General features: G+C 51.0%; 1 protein-coding gene across 8 annotated transcripts in view; it reads left to right on the plus strand.

Moving 5' to 3' along the window:
* Window positions 1–13,788: 13,788 nt before the first annotated feature.
* The window catches only part of RASL10B (RAS like family 10 member B), a 216,325-nt gene continuing 207,975 nt past the window's right edge, over window positions 13,789–22,138 (plus strand). For 3 of the 8 annotated variants that reach the window (XM_073573679.1, XM_073573688.1, XM_073573711.1), the window contains exon 1: window positions 13,789–13,880. The gene's annotated coding sequence lies outside the window, so the exon portion shown is untranslated. Of the gene's footprint in view, window positions 13,881–15,439; window positions 15,526–22,138 lie in introns of all 8 variants that reach the window. The other 5 variants (XM_073573682.1, XM_073573719.1, XM_073573699.1 and 2 more) reach the window with 5 other exon arrangements.

Below are 22,138 nucleotides of genomic sequence, written 5' to 3' on the forward strand. Positions count from 1 at the left end.
ACTGCAGACAGGAGAAGATGAGAATCTCCTTAGACAAGGACATTGCGTGTGCTATCTGTGCCTGCAGTGTCAGTGTGCACTCTCATCTCCCTCTCCTGTCAGTATCAGACGCTGCTGTGTGACCTCCTGTGCAGAGAGCGGCCGCTGCAGACAGGAGAAGATGAGAATCTCCTTAGACAAGGACATTGCGTGTGCTATCTGTGCCTGCAGTGTCAGTGTGCACTCTCATCTCCCTCTCCTGTCAGTATCAGACGCTGCTGTGTGACCTCCTGTGCAGAGAGCGGCCACTGCAGACAGGAGAAGATGAGAACCTCCTTAGACAAGGACATTGCGTGCGCTATCTGTGCCTGCAGTGTCAGTGTGCACTCTCATCTCCCTCTCCTGTCAGTATCAGACGCTGCTGTGTGACCTCCTGTGCAGAGAGCGGCCGCTGCAGACAGAAGATGAGAACCTCCTTAGACAAGGACATTGCGTGCGCTATCTGTGCCTGCAGTGTCAGTGTGCACTCTCATCTCCCTCTCCTGTCAGTATCAGACGCTGCTGTGTGACCTCCTGTGCAGAGAGCGGCCGCTGCAGACAGGAGAAGATGAGAACCTCCTTAGACAAGGACATTGCGTGCGCTATCTGTGCCTGCAGTGTCAGTGTGCACTCTCATCTCCCTCTCCTGTCAGTATCAGACGCTGCTGTGTGACCTCCTGTGCAGAGAGCGGCCGCTGCAGACAGGAGAAGATGAGAACCTCCTTAGACAAGGACATTGCGTGCGCTATCTGTGCCTGCAGTGTCAGTGTGCACTCTCATCTCCCTCTCCTGTCAGTATCAGACGCTGCTGTGTGACCTCCTGTGCAGAGAGCGGCCGCTGCAGACAGGAGAAGATGAGAACCTCCTTAGACAAGGACATTGCGTGCGCTATCTGTGCCTGCAGTGTCAGTGTGCACTCTCATCTCCCTCTCCTGTCAGTATCAGACGCTGCTGTGTGACCTCCTGTGCAGAGAGCGGCCGCTGCAGACAGGAGAAGATGAGAACCTACTTAGACAAGGACATTGCGTGCGCTATCTGTGCCTGCAGTGTCAGTGTGCACTCTCATCTCCCTCTCCTGTCAGTATCAGACGCTGCTGTGTGACCTCCTGTGCAGAGAGCGGCCGCTGCAGACAGAAGATGAGAACCTCCTTAGACAAGGACATTGCGTGCGCTATCTGTGCCTGCAGTGTCAGTGTGCACTCTCATCTCCCTCTCCTGTCAGTATCAGACGCTGCTGTGTGACCTCCTGTGCAGAGAGCGGCCACTGCAGACAGGAGAAGATGAGAATCTCCTTAGACAAGGACATTGCGTGTGCTATCTGTGCCTGCAGTGTCAGTGTGCACTCTCATCTCCCTCTCCTGTCAGTATCAGACGCTGCTGTGTGACCTCCTGTGCAGAGAGCGGCCGCTGCAGACAGGAGAAGATGAGAATCTCCTTAGACAAGGACATTGCGTGTGCTATCTGTGCCTGCAGTGTCAGTGTGCACTCTCATCTCCCTCTCCTGTCAGTATCAGACGCTGCTGTGTGACCTCCTGTGCAGAGAGCGGCCACTGCAGACAGGAGAAGATGAGAACCTCCTTAGACAAGGACATTGCGTGCGCTATCTGTGCCTGCAGTGTCAGTGTGCACTCTCATCTCCCTCTCCTGTCAGTATCAGACGCTGCTGTGTGACCTCCTGTGCAGAGAGCGGCCGCTGCAGACAGGAGAAGATGAGAACCTCCTTAGACAAGGACATTGCGTGCGCTATCTGTGCCTGCAGTGTCAGTGTGCACTCTCATCTCCCTCTCCTGTCAGTATCAGACGCTGCTGTGTGACATCCTGTGCAGAGAGCGGCCGCTGCAGACAGGAGAAGATGAGAACCTCCTTAGACAAGGACATTGCGTGCGCTATCTGTGCCTGCAGTGTCAGTGTGCACTCTCATCTCCCTCTCCTGTCAGTATCAGACGCTGCTGTGTGACCTCCTGTGCAGAGAGCGGCCGCTGCAGACAGGAGAAGATGAGAACCTCCTTAGACAAGGACATTGCGTGCGCTATCTGTGCCTGCAGTGTCAGTGTGCACTCTCATCTCCCTCTCCTGTCAGTATCAGACGCTGCTGTGTGACCTCCTGTGCAGAGAGCGGCCGCTGCAGACAGGAGAAGATGAGAACCTCCTTAGACAAGGACATTGCGTGCGCTATCTGTGCCTGCAGTGTCAGTGTGCACTCTCATCTCCCTCTCCTGTCAGTATCAGACGCTGCTGTGTGACCTCCTGTGCAGAGAGCGGCCACTGCAGACAGGAGAAGATGAGAACCTCCTTAGACAAGGACATTGCGTGCGCTATTTGTGCCTGCAGTGTCAGTGTGCACTCTCATCTCCCTCTCCTGTCAGTATCAGACGCCTGCTGCTGTGTGACCTCCTGTGCAGAGAGCGGCCGCTGCAGACAGGAGAAGATGAGAACCTCCTTAGACAAGGACATTGCGTGTGCTGTCTGTGCCTGCAGTGTCAGTGTGCGCTCTCATCTCCCTCTCCTGTCAGTATCAGATGCCTGCTGCTGTGTGACCTCCTGTGCAGAGAGCGGCCGCTGCAGACGGGAGAAGATGAGAATCTCCTTAGACAAGGACATTGCGTGCGCTATCTGTGCCTGCAGTGTCAGTGTGCACTCTCATCTCCCTCTCCTGTCAGTATCAGACGCTGCTATGTGACCTCGTGTGCAGAGAGCGGCCACTGCAGACAGGAGAAGATGAGAACCTCCTTAGACAAGGACATTGCGTGCGCTATCTGTGCCTGCAGTGTCAGTGTGCGCTCTCATCTCCCTCTCCTGTCAGTATCAGATGCCTGCTGCTGTGTGACCTCCTGTGCAGAGAGCGGCCGCTGCAGACGGGAGAAGATGAGAATCTCCTTAGACAAGGACATTGCGTGTGCTATCTGTGCCTGCAGTGTCAGTGTGCACTCTCATCTCCCTCTCCTGTCAGTATCAGACGCTGCTGTGTGACCTCCTGTGCAGAGAGCGGCCACTGCAGACAGGAGAAGATGAGAATCTCCGTAGACAAGGACATTGCGTGCGCTATCTGTGCCTGCAGTGTCAGTGTGCGCTCTCATCTCCCTCTCCTGTCAGTATCAGATGCCTGCTGCTGTGTGACCTCCTGTGCAGAGAGCGGCCGCTGCAGACGGGAGAAGATGAGAATCTCCTTAGACAAGGACATTGCGTGTGCTATCTGTGCCTGCAGTGTCAGTGTGCACTCTCATCTCCCTCTCCTGTCAGTATCAGACGCTGCTGTGTGACCTCCTGTGCAGAGAGCGGCCACTGCAGACAGGAGAAGATGAGAATCTCCGTAGACAAGGACATTGCGTGCGCTATCTGTGCCTGCAGTGTCAGTGTGCACTCTCATCTCCCTCTCCTGTCAGTATCAGACGCTGCTGTGTGACCTCCTGTGCAGAGAGCGGCCGCTGCAGACAGGAGAAGATGAGAACCTCCTTAGACAAGGACATTGCGTGCGCTATCTGTGCCTGCAGTGTCAGTGTGCACTCTCATCTCCCTCTCCTGTCAGTATCAGACGCTGCTGTGTGACCTCCTGTGCAGAGAGCGGCCGCTGCAGACAGGAGAAGATGAGAACCTACTTAGACAAGGACATTGCGTGCGCTATCTGTGCCTGCAGTGTCAGTGTGCACTCTCATCTCCCTCTCCTGTCAGTATCAGACGCTGCTGTGTGACCTCCTGTGCAGAGAGCGGCCGCTGCAGACAGGAGAAGATGAGAACCTCCTTAGACAAGGACATTGCGTGCGCTATCTGTGCCTGCAGTGTCAGTGTGCACTCTCATCTCCCTCTCCTGTCAGTATCAGACGCTGCTGTGTGACCTCCTGTGCAGAGAGCGGCCGCTGCAGACGGGAGAAGATGAGAATCTCCTTAGACAAGGACATTGCGTGCGCTATCTGTGCCTGCAGTGTCAGTGTGCACTCTCATCTCCCTCTCCTGTCAGTATCAGACGCTGCTGTGTGACCTCCTGTGCAGAGAGCGGCCGCTGCAGACAGGAGAAGATGAGAACCTACTTAGACAAGGACATTGCGTGCGCTATCTGTGCCTGCAGTGTCAGTGTGCACTCTCATCTCCCTCTCCTGTCAGTATCAGACGCTGCTGTGTGACCTCCTGTGCAGAGAGCGGCCGCTGCAGACAGGAGAAGATGAGAACCTCCTTAGACAAGGACATTGCGTGCGCTATCTGTGCCTGCAGTGTCAGTGTGCACTCTCATCTCCCTCTCCTGTCAGTATCAGACGCTGCTGTGTGACCTCCTGTGCAGAGAGCGGCCACTGCAGACAGGAGAAGATGAGAACCTCCTTAGACAAGGACATTGCGTGCGCTATCTGTGCCTGCAGTGTCAGTGTGCGCTCTCATCTCCCTCTCCTGTCAGTATCAGATGCCTGCTGCTGTGTGACCTCCTGTGCAGAGAGCGGCCGCTGCAGACGGGAGAAGATGAGAATCTCCTTAGACAAGGACATTGCGTGTGCTATCTGTGCCTGCAGTGTCAGTGTGCACTCTCATCTCCCTCTCCTGTCAGTATCAGACGCTGCTGTGTGACCTCCTGTGCAGAGAGCGGCCACTGCAGACAGGAGAAGATGAGAATCTCCGTAGACAAGGACATTGCGTGCGCTATCTGTGCCTGCAGTGTCAGTGTGCACTCTCATCTCCCTCTCCTGTCAGTATCAGACGCTGCTGTGTGACCTCCTGTGCAGAGAGCGGCCGCTGCAGACAGGAGAAGATGAGAACCTCCTTAGACAAGGACATTGCGTGCGCTATCTGTGCCTGCAGTGTCAGTGTGCACTCTCATCTCCCTCTCCTGTCAGTATCAGACGCTGCTGTGTGACCTCCTGTGCAGAGAGCGGCCGCTGCAGACAGGAGAAGATGAGAACCTACTTAGACAAGGACATTGCGTGCGCTATCTGTGCCTGCAGTGTCAGTGTGCACTCTCATCTCCCTCTCCTGTCAGTATCAGACGCTGCTGTGTGACCTCCTGTGCAGAGAGCGGCCGCTGCAGACAGGAGAAGATGAGAACCTCCTTAGACAAGGACATTGCGTGCGCTATCTGTGCCTGCAGTGTCAGTGTGCACTCTCATCTCCCTCTCCTGTCAGTATCAGACGCTGCTGTGTGACCTCCTGTGCAGAGAGCGGCCGCTGCAGACAGGAGAAGATGAGAACCTCCTTAGACAAGGACATTGCGTGCGCTATCTGTGCCTGCAGTGTCAGTGTGCACTCTCATCTCCCTCTCCTGTCAGTATCAGACGCTGCTGTGTGACCTCCTGTGCAGAGAGCGGCCGCTGCAGACAGGAGAAGATGAGAACCTACTTAGACAAGGACATTGCGTGCGCTATCTGTGCCTGCAGTGTCAGTGTGCACTCTCATCTCCCTCTCCTGTCAGTATCAGACGCTGCTGTGTGACCTCCTGTGCAGAGAGCGGCCGCTGCAGACAGAAGATGAGAACCTCCTTAGACAAGGACATTGCGTGCGCTATCTGTGCCTGCAGTGTCAGTGTGCACTCTCATCTCCCTCTCCTGTCAGTATCAGACGCTGCTGTGTGACCTCCTGTGCAGAGAGCGGCCACTGCAGACAGGAGAAGATGAGAATCTCCTTAGACAAGGACATTGCGTGTGCTATCTGTGCCTGCAGTGTCAGTGTGCACTCTCATCTCCCTCTCCTGTCAGTATCAGACGCTGCTGTGTGACCTCCTGTGCAGAGAGCGGCCGCTGCAGACAGGAGAAGATGAGAATCTCCTTAGACAAGGACATTGCGTGTGCTATCTGTGCCTGCAGTGTCAGTGTGCACTCTCATCTCCCTCTCCTGTCAGTATCAGACGCTGCTGTGTGACCTCCTGTGCAGAGAGCGGCCACTGCAGACAGGAGAAGATGAGAACCTCCTTAGACAAGGACATTGCGTGCGCTATCTGTGCCTGCAGTGTCAGTGTGCACTCTCATCTCCCTCTCCTGTCAGTATCAGACGCTGCTGTGTGACCTCCTGTGCAGAGAGCGGCCGCTGCAGACAGAAGATGAGAACCTCCTTAGACAAGGACATTGCGTGCGCTATCTGTGCCTGCAGTGTCAGTGTGCACTCTCATCTCCCTCTCCTGTCAGTATCAGACGCTGCTGTGTGACCTCCTGTGCAGAGAGCGGCCGCTGCAGACAGGAGAAGATGAGAACCTCCTTAGACAAGGACATTGCGTGCGCTATCTGTGCCTGCAGTGTCAGTGTGCACTCTCATCTCCCTCTCCTGTCAGTATCAGACGCTGCTGTGTGACCTCCTGTGCAGAGAGCGGCCGCTGCAGACAGGAGAAGATGAGAACCTCCTTAGACAAGGACATTGCGTGCGCTATCTGTGCCTGCAGTGTCAGTGTGCACTCTCATCTCCCTCTCCTGTCAGTATCAGACGCTGCTGTGTGACCTCCTGTGCAGAGAGCGGCCGCTGCAGACAGGAGAAGATGAGAACCTCCTTAGACAAGGACATTGCGTGCGCTATCTGTGCCTGCAGTGTCAGTGTGCACTCTCATCTCCCTCTCCTGTCAGTATCAGACGCTGCTGTGTGACCTCCTGTGCAGAGAGCGGCCGCTGCAGACAGGAGAAGATGAGAACCTACTTAGACAAGGACATTGCGTGCGCTATCTGTGCCTGCAGTGTCAGTGTGCACTCTCATCTCCCTCTCCTGTCAGTATCAGACGCTGCTGTGTGACCTCCTGTGCAGAGAGCGGCCGCTGCAGACAGAAGATGAGAACCTCCTTAGACAAGGACATTGCGTGCGCTATCTGTGCCTGCAGTGTCAGTGTGCACTCTCATCTCCCTCTCCTGTCAGTATCAGACGCTGCTGTGTGACCTCCTGTGCAGAGAGCGGCCACTGCAGACAGGAGAAGATGAGAATCTCCTTAGACAAGGACATTGCGTGTGCTATCTGTGCCTGCAGTGTCAGTGTGCACTCTCATCTCCCTCTCCTGTCAGTATCAGACGCTGCTGTGTGACCTCCTGTGCAGAGAGCGGCCGCTGCAGACAGGAGAAGATGAGAATCTCCTTAGACAAGGACATTGCGTGTGCTATCTGTGCCTGCAGTGTCAGTGTGCACTCTCATCTCCCTCTCCTGTCAGTATCAGACGCTGCTGTGTGACCTCCTGTGCAGAGAGCGGCCACTGCAGACAGGAGAAGATGAGAACCTCCTTAGACAAGGACATTGCGTGCGCTATCTGTGCCTGCAGTGTCAGTGTGCACTCTCATCTCCCTCTCCTGTCAGTATCAGACGCTGCTGTGTGACCTCCTGTGCAGAGAGCGGCCGCTGCAGACAGGAGAAGATGAGAACCTCCTTAGACAAGGACATTGCGTGCGCTATCTGTGCCTGCAGTGTCAGTGTGCACTCTCATCTCCCTCTCCTGTCAGTATCAGACGCTGCTGTGTGACCTCCTGTGCAGAGAGCGGCCGCTGCAGACAGGAGAAGATGAGAACCTCCTTAGACAAGGACATTGCGTGCGCTATCTGTGCCTGCAGTGTCAGTGTGCACTCTCATCTCCCTCTCCTGTCAGTATCAGACGCTGCTGTGTGACCTCCTGTGCAGAGAGCGGCCGCTGCAGACAGGAGAAGATGAGAACCTCCTTAGACAAGGACATTGCGTGCGCTATCTGTGCCTGCAGTGTCAGTGTGCACTCTCATCTCCCTCTCCTGTCAGTATCAGACGCTGCTGTGTGACCTCCTGTGCAGAGAGCGGCCGCTGCAGACAGGAGAAGATGAGAACCTCCTTAGACAAGGACATTGCGTGCGCTATCTGTGCCTGCAGTGTCAGTGTGCACTCTCATCTCCCTCTCCTGTCAGTATCAGACGCTGCTGTGTGACCTCCTGTGCAGAGAGCGGCCACTGCAGACAGGAGAAGATGAGAACCTCCTTAGACAAGGACATTGCGTGCGCTATTTGTGCCTGCAGTGTCAGTGTGCACTCTCATCTCCCTCTCCTGTCAGTATCAGACGCCTGCTGCTGTGTGACCTCCTGTGCAGAGAGCGGCCGCTGCAGACAGGAGAAGATGAGAACCTCCTTAGACAAGGACATTGCGTGTGCTGTCTGTGCCTGCAGTGTCAGTGTGCGCTCTCATCTCCCTCTCCTGTCAGTATCAGATGCCTGCTGCTGTGTGACCTCCTGTGCAGAGAGCGGCCGCTGCAGACGGGAGAAGATGAGAATCTCCTTAGACAAGGACATTGCGTGCGCTATCTGTGCCTGCAGTGTCAGTGTGCACTCTCATCTCCCTCTCCTGTCAGTATCAGACGCTGCTATGTGACCTCGTGTGCAGAGAGCGGCCACTGCAGACAGGAGAAGATGAGAACCTCCTTAGACAAGGACATTGCGTGCGCTATCTGTGCCTGCAGTGTCAGTGTGCGCTCTCATCTCCCTCTCCTGTCAGTATCAGATGCCTGCTGCTGTGTGACCTCCTGTGCAGAGAGCGGCCGCTGCAGACGGGAGAAGATGAGAATCTCCTTAGACAAGGACATTGCGTGTGCTATCTGTGCCTGCAGTGTCAGTGTGCACTCTCATCTCCCTCTCCTGTCAGTATCAGACGCTGCTGTGTGACCTCCTGTGCAGAGAGCGGCCACTGCAGACAGGAGAAGATGAGAATCTCCGTAGACAAGGACATTGCGTGCGCTATCTGTGCCTGCAGTGTCAGTGTGCACTCTCATCTCCCTCTCCTGTCAGTATCAGACGCTGCTGTGTGACCTCCTGTGCAGAGAGCGGCCGCTGCAGACAGGAGAAGATGAGAACCTCCTTAGACAAGGACATTGCGTGCGCTATCTGTGCCTGCAGTGTCAGTGTGCACTCTCATCTCCCTCTCCTGTCAGTATCAGACGCTGCTGTGTGACCTCCTGTGCAGAGAGCGGCCGCTGCAGACAGGAGAAGATGAGAACCTACTTAGACAAGGACATTGCGTGCGCTATCTGTGCCTGCAGTGTCAGTGTGCACTCTCATCTCCCTCTCCTGTCAGTATCAGACGCTGCTGTGTGACCTCCTGTGCAGAGAGCGGCCGCTGCAGACAGGAGAAGATGAGAACCTCCTTAGACAAGGACATTGCGTGCGCTATCTGTGCCTGCAGTGTCAGTGTGCACTCTCATCTCCCTCTCCTGTCAGTATCAGACGCTGCTGTGTGACCTCCTGTGCAGAGAGCGGCCGCTGCAGACAGGAGAAGATGAGAACCTCCTTAGACAAGGACATTGCGTGCGCTATCTGTGCCTGCAGTGTCAGTGTGCACTCTCATCTCCCTCTCCTGTCAGTATCAGACGCTGCTGTGTGACCTCCTGTGCAGAGAGCGGCCGCTGCAGACAGGAGAAGATGAGAACGTACTTAGACAAGGACATTGCGTGCGCTATCTGTGCCTGCAGTGTCAGTGTGCACTCTCATCTCCCTCTCCTGTCAGTATCAGACGCTGCTGTGTGACCTCCTGTGCAGAGAGCGGCCGCTGCAGACAGAAGATGAGAACCTCCTTAGACAAGGACATTGCGTGCGCTATCTGTGCCTGCAGTGTCAGTGTGCACTCTCATCTCCCTCTCCTGTCAGTATCAGACGCTGCTGTGTGACCTCCTGTGCAGAGAGCGGCCACTGCAGACAGGAGAAGATGAGAATCTCCTTAGACAAGGACATTGCGTGTGCTATCTGTGCCTGCAGTGTCAGTGTGCACTCTCATCTCCCTCTCCTGTCAGTATCAGACGCTGCTGTGTGACCTCCTGTGCAGAGAGCGGCCGCTGCAGACAGGAGAAGATGAGAATCTCCTTAGACAAGGACATTGCGTGTGCTATCTGTGCCTGCAGTGTCAGTGTGCACTCTCATCTCCCTCTCCTGTCAGTATCAGACGCTGCTGTGTGACCTCCTGTGCAGAGAGCGGCCACTGCAGACAGGAGAAGATGAGAACCTCCTTAGACAAGGACATTGCGTGCGCTATCTGTGCCTGCAGTGTCAGTGTGCACTCTCATCTCCCTCTCCTGTCAGTATCAGACGCTGCTGTGTGACCTCCTGTGCAGAGAGCGGCCGCTGCAGACAGAAGATGAGAACCTCCTTAGACAAGGACATTGCGTGCGCTATCTGTGCCTGCAGTGTCAGTGTGCACTCTCATCTCCCTCTCCTGTCAGTATCAGACGCTGCTGTGTGACCTCCTGTGCAGAGAGCGGCCGCTGCAGACAGGAGAAGATGAGAACCTCCTTAGACAAGGACATTGCGTGCGCTATCTGTGCCTGCAGTGTCAGTGTGCACTCTCATCTCCCTCTCCTGTCAGTATCAGACGCTGCTGTGTGACCTCCTGTGCAGAGAGCGGCCGCTGCAGACAGGAGAAGATGAGAACCTCCTTAGACAAGGACATTGCGTGCGCTATCTGTGCCTGCAGTGTCAGTGTGCACTCTCATCTCCCTCTCCTGTCAGTATCAGACGCTGCTGTGTGACCTCCTGTGCAGAGAGCGGCCGCTGCAGACAGGAGAAGATGAGAACCTCCTTAGACAAGGACATTGCGTGCGCTATCTGTGCCTGCAGTGTCAGTGTGCACTCTCATCTCCCTCTCCTGTCAGTATCAGACGCTGCTGTGTGACCTCCTGTGCAGAGAGCGGCCACTGCAGACAGGAGAAGATGAGAACCTACTTAGACAAGGACATTGCGTGTGCTATCTGTGCCTGCAGTGTCAGTGTGCACTCTCATCTCCCTCTCCTGTCAGTATCAGACGCTGCTGTGTGACCTCCTGTGCAGAGAGCGGCCGCTGCAGACAGGAGAAGATGAGAACCTCCTTAGACAAGGACATTGCGTGCGCTATCTGTGCCTGCAGTGTCAGTGTGCACTCTCATCTCCCTCTCCTGTCAGTATCAGACGCTGCTGTGTGACCTCCTGTGCAGAGAGCGGCCGCTGCAGACAGAAGATGAGAACCTCCTTAGACAAGGACATTGCGTGCGCTATCTGTGCCTGCAGTGTCAGTGTGCACTCTCATCTCCCTCTCCTGTCAGTATCAGACGCTGCTGTGTGACCTCCTGTGCAGAGAGCGGCCACTGCAGACAGGAGAAGATGAGAATCTCCTTAGACAAGGACATTGCGTGTGCTATCTGTGCCTGCAGTGTCAGTGTGCGCTCTCATCTCCCTCTCCTGTCAGTATCAGACGCTGCTGTGTGACCTCCTGTGCAGAGAGCGGCCACTGCAGACAGGAGAAGATGAGAATCTCCTTAGACAAGGACATTGCGTGCGCTATCTGTGCCTGCAGTGTCAGTGTGCGCTCTCATCTCCCTCTCCTGTCAGTATCAGACGCTGCTGTGTGACCTCCTGTGCAGAGAGCGGCCACTGCAGACAGGAGAAGATGAGAATCTCCTTAGACAAGGACATTGCGTGCGCTATCTGTGCCTGCAGTGTCAGTGTGCACTCTCATCTCCCTCTCCTGTCAGTATCAGACGCTGCTGTGTGACCTCCTGTGCAGAGAGCGGCCGCTGCAGACAGGAGAAGATGAGAACCTACTTAGACAAGGACATTGCGTGTGCTATCTGTGCCTGCAGTGTCAGTGTGCGCTCTCATCTCCCTCTCCTGTCAGTATCAGACGCTGCTGTGTGACCTCCTGTGCAGAGAGCGGCCGCTGCAGACAGGAGATGATGAGAACCTCCTTAGACAAGGACATTGCGTGTGCTATCTGTGCCTGCAGTGTCAGTGTGCGCTCTCATCTCCCTCTCCTGTCAGTATCAGACGCTGCTATGTGACCTCCTGTGTAGAGAGCGGCCGCTGCAGACAGAAGATGAGAACCTCCTTAGACAAGGACATTGCGTGCGCTATCTGTGCCTGCAGTGTCAGTGTGCACTCTCATCTCCTTCTCCTGTCAGTATCAGACGCTGCTGTGTGACCTCCTGTGCAGAGAGCGGCCACTGCAGACAGGAGAAGATGAGAATCTCCTTAGACAAGGACATTGCGTGCGCTATCTGTGCCTGCAGTGTCAGTGTGCACTCTCATCTCCCTCTCCTGTCAGTATCAGACGCTGCTGTGTGACCTCCTGTGCAGAGAGCGGCCGCTGCAGACAGGAGAAGATGAGAACCTACTTAGACAAGGACATTGCGTGTGCTATCTGTGCCTGCAGTGTCAGTGTGCGCTCTCATCTCCCTCTCCTGTCAGTATCAGACGCTGCTGTGTGACCTCCTGTGCAGAGAGCGGCCGCTGCAGACAGGAGATGATGAGAACCTCCTTAGACAAGGACATTGCGTGCGCTATCTGTGCCTGCAGTGTCAGTGTGCGCTCTCATCTCCCTCTCCTGTCAGTATCAGACGCTGCTATGTGACCTCCTGTGCAGAGAGCGGCCGCTGCAGACAGGAGATGATGAGAACCTCCTTAGACAAGGACATTGCGTGCGCTATCTGTGCCTGCAGTGTCAGTGTGCACTCTCATCTCCCTCTCCTGTCAGTATCAGACGCTGCTGTGTGACCTCCTGTGCAGAGAGCGGCCGCTGCAGACAGAAGATGAGAACCTCCTTAGACAAGGACATTGCGTGCGCTATCTGTGCCTGCAGTGTCAGTGTGCGCTCTCATCTCCCTCTCCTGTCAGTATCAGACGCTGCTATGTGACCTCCTGTGCAGAGAGCGGCCGCTGCAGACAGAAGATGAGAACCTCCTTAGACAAGGACATTGCGTGCGCTATCTGTGCCTGCAGTGTCAGTGTGCACTCTCATCTCCCTCTCCTGTCAGTATCAGACGCTGCTGTGTGACCTCCTGTGCAGAGAGCGGCCGCTGCAGACAGAAGATGAGAACCTCCTTAGACAAGGACATTGCGTGCGCTATCTGTGCCTGCAGTGTCAGTGTGCACTCTCATCTCCCTCTCCTGTCAGTATCAGACGCTGCTGTGTGACCTCCTGTGCAGAGAGCGGCCACTGCAGACAGGAGAAGATGAGAACCTCCTTAGACAAGGACATTGTGTGCGCTATCTGTGCCTGCAGTGTCAGTGTGCACTCTCATCTCCCTCTCCTGTCAGTATCAGACGCTGCTGTGTGACCTCCTGTGCAGAGAGCGGCCGCTGCAGACGGGAGAAGATGAGAACCTCCTTAGACAAGGACATTGTGTGCGCTATCTGTGCCTGCAGTGTCAGTGTGCAGGCGGAGCTCAGGATTCAATACAGGCATCAATCATCATAACGGGAAGGGTGTCGGATGGTATTTGAGGACAAACATCACTTGTCCCTCAGCCACACGGAGCCCCTCACGTATGGAATAATACTTGTATGTGTTATGTATGCCCCTCCTCACATGGAATAAATGGCGCAATAATAATAATAATAATAATAATACTAATAATAATAATAATAATAAGACGGCTTTTCCATAAGTAATATCTGTGCCACGAGTAGGATTTTATAGGACCATACATGAATGTAGGAATGGTTTATTTCACGTCTGAGGGTGGCAGACCCCTTACTGCTCCCCCCATTCATCGTCATACCAATCTGTCATGTCTGACACAATCCTCCTTCACCCGCACACGTTTGTAGGAAACTTGCAGAACTCCAAGTCCATGCTGCAGAAAGCGCTCTGCCCCAAAGCTGCAGTGTGTGAACACACACCGAGGGTGACGCGGCTCCAGCTCCGCACTGGCCTGTGCCATGACGAGTCACAGGACGATCCCTTGCTCTATGTAAATTGCCCCGCACCATTTATAATTCGGGCAGTGTGACGCCCCCCAGTGGCAGTGATTAATCACACAGGTGCTGGCCCTGTGTCAGGAAAGCAGCGCATCTGTAGGACCCCGCGGAGCCGCAGTCAAGGCTGGTTAGGCCACGCCCACTTGCCAGCCTCTTACTCCGGGGTGGGCGGAGACTCGGCTTAGATTGCTGAGGACGCACACAGAGGCAGCAGGTGCGGCTGGAGCGGGGCTGAGGTGACGGCTCCAGGTAAGAGCGGGGTTAACCCCTTCACGCCCCTGGAGGGAGATAGAACTGCACAGCCGGATTTCCATGACAGCGGCGTCGCCTTTAACCAGCGCAATGTGCTAAGCGTAGCGGCGCTCATTCCCTGGCGGGCGCTGCGGTGCGGGGAACCCTTGCGCTGCCGGAGGGCATGTGCAGCCTTGTCTCGTTCTCCAGTAGAAAACATTAACCTCCCAGTTCCCGGCGCAATGTGTGGAGCTGTCCGCGGTGCTGGAGAGAATCTGGTGTCCTTGTGTCTCCCGTTCACATTGGGGTCTGACATGGCATCGGAGCTTGTGTTTGGGGTCTGCAGCTGGCCCATGCTTGGGGATGAGCCCGGCACCCCCCTGTAGCGGAGCTGATGGCCACCCTGTCTCCACATGTGCACACAGCCAGTGTTACCTGTCTACAGTGTGACTGGCTCACCTGGGTCCCCTAATGGGATGTGCCCGCCTGCACATACACTTTACTCCATGTTCTGCCAGTGAGTGGGGTTTATACAGAAAAATACCCTCAGCAGCAAACTGGGCAAATGTAACCTCCCAGATTGTGCCCTCTGGGCTGTGCCAAGCCCCCAGCATGGTTGGCCCAGGTTCCTGTGCGGATCTGTGTGGCCAGTATGATCAGGTCTGGTTCTCCGGATCGGCCATTATGTTCCCCCCGCCTTGTGATGTAGTGGATAATTAATGTGGCATTTTATTACCTCCAGTCCCCTCTGCAGTGCTGTCATCTGGTGCGGCATGGAGTGCAGAAGCCTGCCATCTGCATGCATGCCCCATTCAGCCATCCGTCACATGTGCCTGGGCCGCTCCAGGGGTTGCTATGCACATGCCCCAATGGCTGGAAGCTGGTTTCTACTTCGAATGAATATTCAATGAAGATCATAAAACAGTGTTGTTTGTATTTTAAAGGGATCCTGTCACGTGAAAAATAATATTGATCCACTCGCAGGATGATCTAGAGGAGGAGGAGCGGATCAGAATGATATATAGATTTTCTGGGGAAAAAATTTCAGTAAAACTTGCATTTTATTTATTGAAATACTTTTGTCTGAGTCCAGTGGGCGGTCCTATTCAGTGATTGGTTATCCTTCCTGAGGACTGCCCACTGGACTCTTACAAAAAAACACCAAATATTTCAATGAATAAAAGACAAGTTATACTGACTCTTCTCCCAAAAACCCTATCTCTCATTCTGATGAGCGTCCTCTATATTCTGTACAGTCTACAGATTGGACTGCATCCACAATGTGACAGGTTCCCTTTAAATCACATAAGTGACTTTATATAGCTTTAATCGATATCACTGCTGTCAGACTCATCAGTCAGCCCTTTGCATCTATATCTTTGCATACCAGGTGTATACATGATCAGATGGCTCTGAGTGGTGTATTAAATATCCCAAATAATTAGAGAATTTAGCTTTATCTGAGCTGTAAATAGCATTTACCTGGTGATTTCATGTCGCCAGAGCCCATGTATTTATTACTTGTGTCTATGTCCCTATGATGTCCGTTTTGTATACGTTCTGGGCTTTTTTTCTAGTTCGTGCGCTATCCGATGTCTTTATTGGATGAAAGTTCTGTGTACAAAGCCGGTGATTCACATGCTGGGGAGATGCTGACTCACAGGTAGGAGAAGTAGTATCCATTAGGAAGACAATGGAGGTTTATGGAAGAAAGCATTGTGTCCTAGAATGCGGATGACATGAAGTATCGCAGTGAGGACACGGGAAAGCGAAAGGTTTCTGCAGCCGCAGACTGCAGAGATGAAAAGCTGCATGCAGAACCAACTCCTGGCCCCATTTTCAGGGAAAATAAAATGTATGTAAATGGCTGGAATAGAAATGATCAGCATAGTGGAAGAAAGTCCTCGGTCACCTCTCATCATAATTCATGATCAAAGCAGAAGTCTTTCCTGACATGTTGCTCTATAGATCATAGCACTCTGAACCAGGATCAATGAATGATTCCCCTCCCGTCCCTGTATTTAAAAGACCGAGTCTCCAGGGGGCCATTGTTCTTCTGCTGCAGCTTGGATACTATAAATGTGTAATATTGTTATGTATTGATCTGGCAAGGATTGTCACTTTCTAGTTTCTCTGAAGGTCAGTGAAAGGGTGACTGGTAGCAGGCAAAATATTCCACTTCTGCTCATTTAAAAGAACCTTGACTATTTTAGGGCAGCAAAATTCGGTATATGAGTGACATAACTTCAGGCTATGGCCCCACATGGCAAAGGTCACTGCTCAATTGTTTTGTTTTGAGCTATATTAGGCTTAATTTTCTTAGCCTGTTCCTAAAGCTGATTTTTGTTTAACAGTACTTGTTATAAAGTTACTATTTTAGCATAATTCATAATGCGCTATGTATTTCAGTGCAATATACAGTGCTGTGCAAAAGTTTTAGGCAGGTTAGGGATAAAAAAAAAATTTAACACAAGATGCTTTAAAGAAGCCAGCCTATGAATATTTATTTTTAAAGGAAATGTGTGCAGGTTTGGACTGGTCCACAGGAGAACAGGGGAATCCTCTGGTGGGCTCCAGTGCAAGAGTGGACCACCACTCTCTTACATGAGCAGTACTTTGCACAACGTAGTTATATATTACTTCAATCACTATGTACAGAAAAAGGCGGCATCTTGTTTATTTAACAATCTGCCCAGTTCATTGTTATATAAATTTGTGATTGGGGATAATGTCACGCTTGCATGTAGCTGAAAAGTGGGGTTCTGGAGTTGGTTATTGGTGGGCCCTTGGCACCCCAGTCCGACACTGAATATGTGTATGGGGTGTATTGTGAATCTATTAATATCCTCACCTGCCATCTCCTCCAGGATCCCAAGCCCTCCTGGTCCTCTTCTCAGTGATATCACCCTCCTGCAGACTGGGCCAGGTCACACTGCACCCCGCGTTACACACAAGTGGCTTTTACAACATAAGCCTATGAAGCTTCAGAACGAGTCTCCATAGACTTAGTGTAAACGACACTTCCAACTCACGCATAGAACATAGAATGAGCTAGATAGTCTGAAGAGTGGTAACGTCATTGAGAAGAGGAGCAGAGCGGCCCTGGATCCCAGAAAAAAACCTGAGTATATTTATACACTGAGAGTACACACTATACACACATTTAGTGAAAAAAACATTCATGGGAGTGGTTCTTTAATAGATAGAAGTGTTAAAAATGAACTATTATCAATGAACAAAAGAGAAATGTAAATCAAATTAATGTTTGTTGTGACCACCCTCTGCCTTCAAAACAGCATCAGTTCTTTTAAGTACAATTGCATAATATCAGGGACTTTGTAGGATTATAGTCAGGTGTATGTGAGTAGCCAATTATATCAAACAGGTGGTTATGGTCATTAGCGAAACTCTGCTATCAAGGTGAGGTTGTGGAAGACAGTTTTTGTCACTAGTCTTACACCATAGCAAGACTAAGCACAGCATAAGACATAAGGCAGGTAGCTATACTGCTTCCTAAAACTGGGTAAGGAACATCCAAACTCTCCTACAAATGCGAAATACTGTTTCATTTCACAAGTCATATACAATAGGAAGGCTGAGCACAGCAACAAGATACAAGGCAGTTACACTGCATCAGCAAGGTCTTTCCCAGGCAAAGATTAAAAGCAGAGTGGCGTTTTTGTAAAGAAGCACCAAGATTAGGACAATGTTGTGGACCATAAATGCAGTGATTGGGCAAATAAAACTTATTGTAGCAAATGAAAGGCATGCATATCATTATATCATTCTTGCTTCCTTACGAAAATTAGAAAATGTCCAGCAGTGCCATCAGCTCAGAACTGACGGGAACCAGTGGGACCAAACAACACCCATCTACTGTGTATAGAAGTTAGGATAGAAGTGGTCTTCATAGGAGAATCACAGTCCGAGAATCATAAGTGTGACTCAAACAAGGCCCAGCAACTCAACTATGCACAAGAGCTTTGGATCTGGGGTACACAAAAATAGCAGCAAGTGCTCCAAACTGATATTTGGCTGTAACAGTAGGCAGTTTATTCACTGACAGCTGGTAAGCGGTACAATAATGTGTGTCTGCAGCCAACATTGACGCATGATCCAGGTTCTGTGCAAGTTTGGGACTGCATTTCAGCCAAGGGAGTTGGGGATTTTTTCAGAAATTATAGTTTTCTCAAGCTGAGAAATACAGGCAGTAATAACATCAGGTGTCTGATTTGCTCGAAATGTATTTTGCAGCAGGACAACACACCAAGCAACATCATCAGGTCTGTCTGCGATGACATGAAGGGATAAAATTATTTTTGCAAGCCTACATTCACAGATCTGTGGTTGGTTGTCCAAAATGTTTGGAACAACCTCCATTCCTAATTCCTTCTAAAACTCTGCACAAGTGTACTTAGAAGAATAGATACGCTGATGCTGTTTTGAAGGCAAAGGGAAGTCGCATTAAATATTGATTCGATTTCCATTTCTCGTTCTTTTCTCTTTGCATTTATTAATTGATAAACATAAGCTATTATCACTTGTGTTTTTTAAAATATTGCTACTTTACTGCATTTTTTCCACAAGTAAAATTTTTCACAATACTGTTTGTCTCTATAAATACATGATGTTAAACACTATATTCATTTTTGTATTTGCCCACAAGTATATACGTACTATGGAGTAGGGACATAGCTATGCATGCAGTGGCCAGGTCATACACAGGATTGACACAAAGGCCAGTTTCAGGGGGGGTCTGTAAAATCTAGATCGCTCTCACATTGCAATACGCAGCCCAACCACTGGGTGTCCTGACCTGAGATAAGTGACTATATCTCAGATCAAGATAGCTCAAGCCAGGAAACCTGGTGGTCAGTCAGGGTATTGCAAGTGTGGTCCATGTTTGATGGAAATGTGAAACTGGCCTTTGTACTGAATCAGTGCTACAGGTGAAGTAAATCCAAGGTACCTCTGCCACAGAGGCAAGTCATTAAGATGCTTCAAATATTAAGAGACTCGGCACTCAAATTAAGTGATCAGATATTTTAATGTTGTCCACACTAGTAGTAAGCAAAACGTTTCGGTCTTACATCAGACCTTCATCAGTTACAGAATAAAGTAAGGTTATTAGGTCAGGTGGACCAATAATCTTGGTTGAAGATCACTAGATCATTAAATATTTCGTGTCATGAAAAAGTAGGGCAAGGGTTGTCAGACCTGTGCACATATAGGGTTAAGTGCGCCGTGCCTCAGTGGCATATGCGGACGCAGTGTCCACTACTACTTATGTAGTTTCAGTAAATCAACCATTAGCACTTATATGTTTTCCTTTTACAAAAAATCCTTTGTCACATTCCCCAATGTACCTCTCATGCTGTCACAAATGCCCTACCAATCATCCTCGGACTTTTTTTTCCACTCCCCGTGCCACATCACCAGTGCTGTACACAGCATTGGCAGGGGCACATGAGACCTTGGCGTCAATGGAAATGATTTAGAAAGTTGCTTGTAGTGCGACTGGGGACACCTTTAAGACATGAGCTGGTGGGGCTCTTATTAGGTAAGGCTAGTTTCACACTAGCGCTTTTGAGCGTAGCGACGGCCTGCGCACGGCCGCCGCTAAGCCCCGCCCCTGCCGCGCCTCCGCCGGTAGCTCCGCCTACCGGCGCATGACGCTGCATGCGTCCCCTATCTTTATCACTGGGGGTGCAGGCCGTGCGCAGTATGCGTTTGGCGACGCATGCGTCCTTTTGACGGTGCGCCGACCTGCGCCAAACGCAACCTGCTGCAGTTTGGTTGCGCTGGCGCACCGTCAAAAAGGCACTTGCGCCGCCAAATGCATACTGCGCACGGCCTGCGCCCCCAGTGATAAAGATAGGGGACGCATGCAGCGTCATGCGCCGGTAGGCGGAGCTACTGGCGGAGGCGCGGCAGGGGACGGGGCTTAGCGGCGGCCGTGCGCAGGCCGTCACTGCGCTCAAAAGCGCTAGTGTGAAACTAGCCTAACTGCAAACAGGTATAGTCCAGCTCACCTTACTTGAGGCTTTCAAGTAAGCCGGGTTCACACTTTCGAGTGTGATGAGAAACTCGCATGAGTCTCTCGCATCACACTCACAAGCGTGACCCCGGCCTTATTCTCAACGCCACTCCTGCCCCTTGTGGCCAAAGACTGCATAACAAATAGACAATTTTCCAGATTTCCTACACTAAAATAAAGTCTGTAATCATCCATGATTAAGGACTCTTTTAGTCTGAAAAGTGTAGGAACAACATCATGCTTGGATTTATTGTGAGTGGCAATTTTTATGATACGGAATAAAAGTTTTTGAAATATTTTAATCAAGAATGGTCTGGAATATCTTCTATTTGTTATGCTCCTTTTAGATCAAGCTTTTTTTTTTTTTTAAGTGCCTTAATTCATTTAGTTTTTTAATGGACAATAGAGTGCCCTGCATGGATGTACGTGAAGTCTCATCATAGCGAATAAAAGTGGTACTGACTGTAATAGGTACACAGATGGACAGACAGATACAGGGCGCGTGTCCCCCATACCGCACATATGGGTGACGCTTTTTTTTTTTTTTTTTCATTTAATTGAAGTGCTGCCTCTGTGTTTTACTTTTTTTCAATAGACAGACACATATGCTTGTTAGAAGAATTTGGTTGGAAATAAACATACCGTACATAAATGGATAGCAGCCTTTTATAGAAAATTCTTCTCTCTTCTGACTGTCCCTGGACTGAGGTTATAATATGTAGTACCACAAGGCTATGCAGCTAGGCCTAGAACTAATGTAACATTTGGTCGAGAAGTTAATGTTAGCCATATCTTCATATTATTTTCCTTACTTTATATTTTAGATATGCAGAAGATGCGCCCATTTTCCATTGTGCTGCTGATATTTATTTGTATGCACAGAGCCGTCCTTTTACTTGCTGGGATCTGGTGCTGGTATACAAAGGCAGCTCTCAGCGAGAGCGAGTACAGCTGTACATGCTATCTCTATAAGCGTTTATGGCGTCACCGCATTCACTAAGCTTCAGAAGAAAACTTTTGTTACGTGCAATGCAGGTGCACACCATTGTCTCTTGTGTTGCCCTTCTGGGTGAATAATTAACCCAAGCTAGGTCATCATCAAGTGTAATGTTTTTTTATCCTATCTCTCGCGTCAGATGCCATACGCAAGTGTGATTCCGGACTTAGAAGTGCACACGGGCTCTCCTAGAAGGGCGCACGGGCTGTCCTAGAAGTGCGCACGGGCTCTGTTAGAAGTGCGCACGGGCTCTGTTAGAAGTGCGCACGGGCTCTGTTAGAAGTGCGCACGGGCTCTGTTAGAAGTGCGCACGGGCTCTGTTAGAAGTGCGCACGGGCTCTGTTAGAAGTGCGCACGGGCTCTGTTAGAAGTGCGCACGGGCTCTGTTAGAAGTGCGCACGGGCTCTGTTAGAAGTGCGCACGGGCTCTGTTAGAAGTGCGCACGGGCTCTGTTAGAAGTGCGCATGGGCTCTGTTAGAAGTGCGCACGGGCTCTCCTAGAAGTGCATAGGGCCTACCATTTTATTCAGAGGTATTTTTCAGTTTTCCTGTCACATTCTGTGTAATTCCCATAAAAAATAAAAAAGGTATGGTTCTTCAGACTCCATATATAGTGAGGTCTCTAGTGAAGAATATCATTGCGTGGCGGAGCTACAGTAAAGGAGCCATTCAGGGACTGTCAATTCCCATACAGGCTTCATGCACACATTTCTGCATATGTGTATTAGGCCTAAGGCTTGTTTGAGATGGAGCCACATTTTATGATTCTCAGTACCCATGGATCCTGTAAAACAAACTTAGATTGCCATAGAATACTACAGTGATCCAATTTTCATTTACTAGAAGCACTGTAAGCCTGTATCCATATTTTCTTATTTTCCCATGGTTGGGTAGTCACATGTGTACAAGACTAATGTTAAAACAGAGGAGCCAGGTAAGTGAAGTCTTAAAGCCCTGTTTGGGTAAGTAATAAATATTCTGACCTAAAGTGAAGACTACTTACAGTACACATTCAAGTAGTCCCACCAAAAATGTGGTATTCATTTCAATTAGCACAAAAGAGTACTACAACGTAAAAAAAGTCAGAAAACTGGAGTAAAGAGCTATCTATCCCGTACGGTGCTTCTGTAGGGAACCATATTAAAGAGAATCTGTTATCTGAGACAAGCAAAATATAGGGACAGAGATGCTGATTCCAGCTGTATGTAGTTTTGATAAGCTCTTTACAACCCTGAAAACAACA

Source organism: Dendrobates tinctorius, unplaced genomic scaffold (assembly GCF_039654945.1).
Source record: "Dendrobates tinctorius isolate UK_male_01 unplaced genomic scaffold, ASM3965494v1 ptg000007l, whole genome shotgun sequence".
Lineage (NCBI taxonomy): Eukaryota > Metazoa > Chordata > Amphibia > Anura > Dendrobatidae > Dendrobates > Dendrobates tinctorius.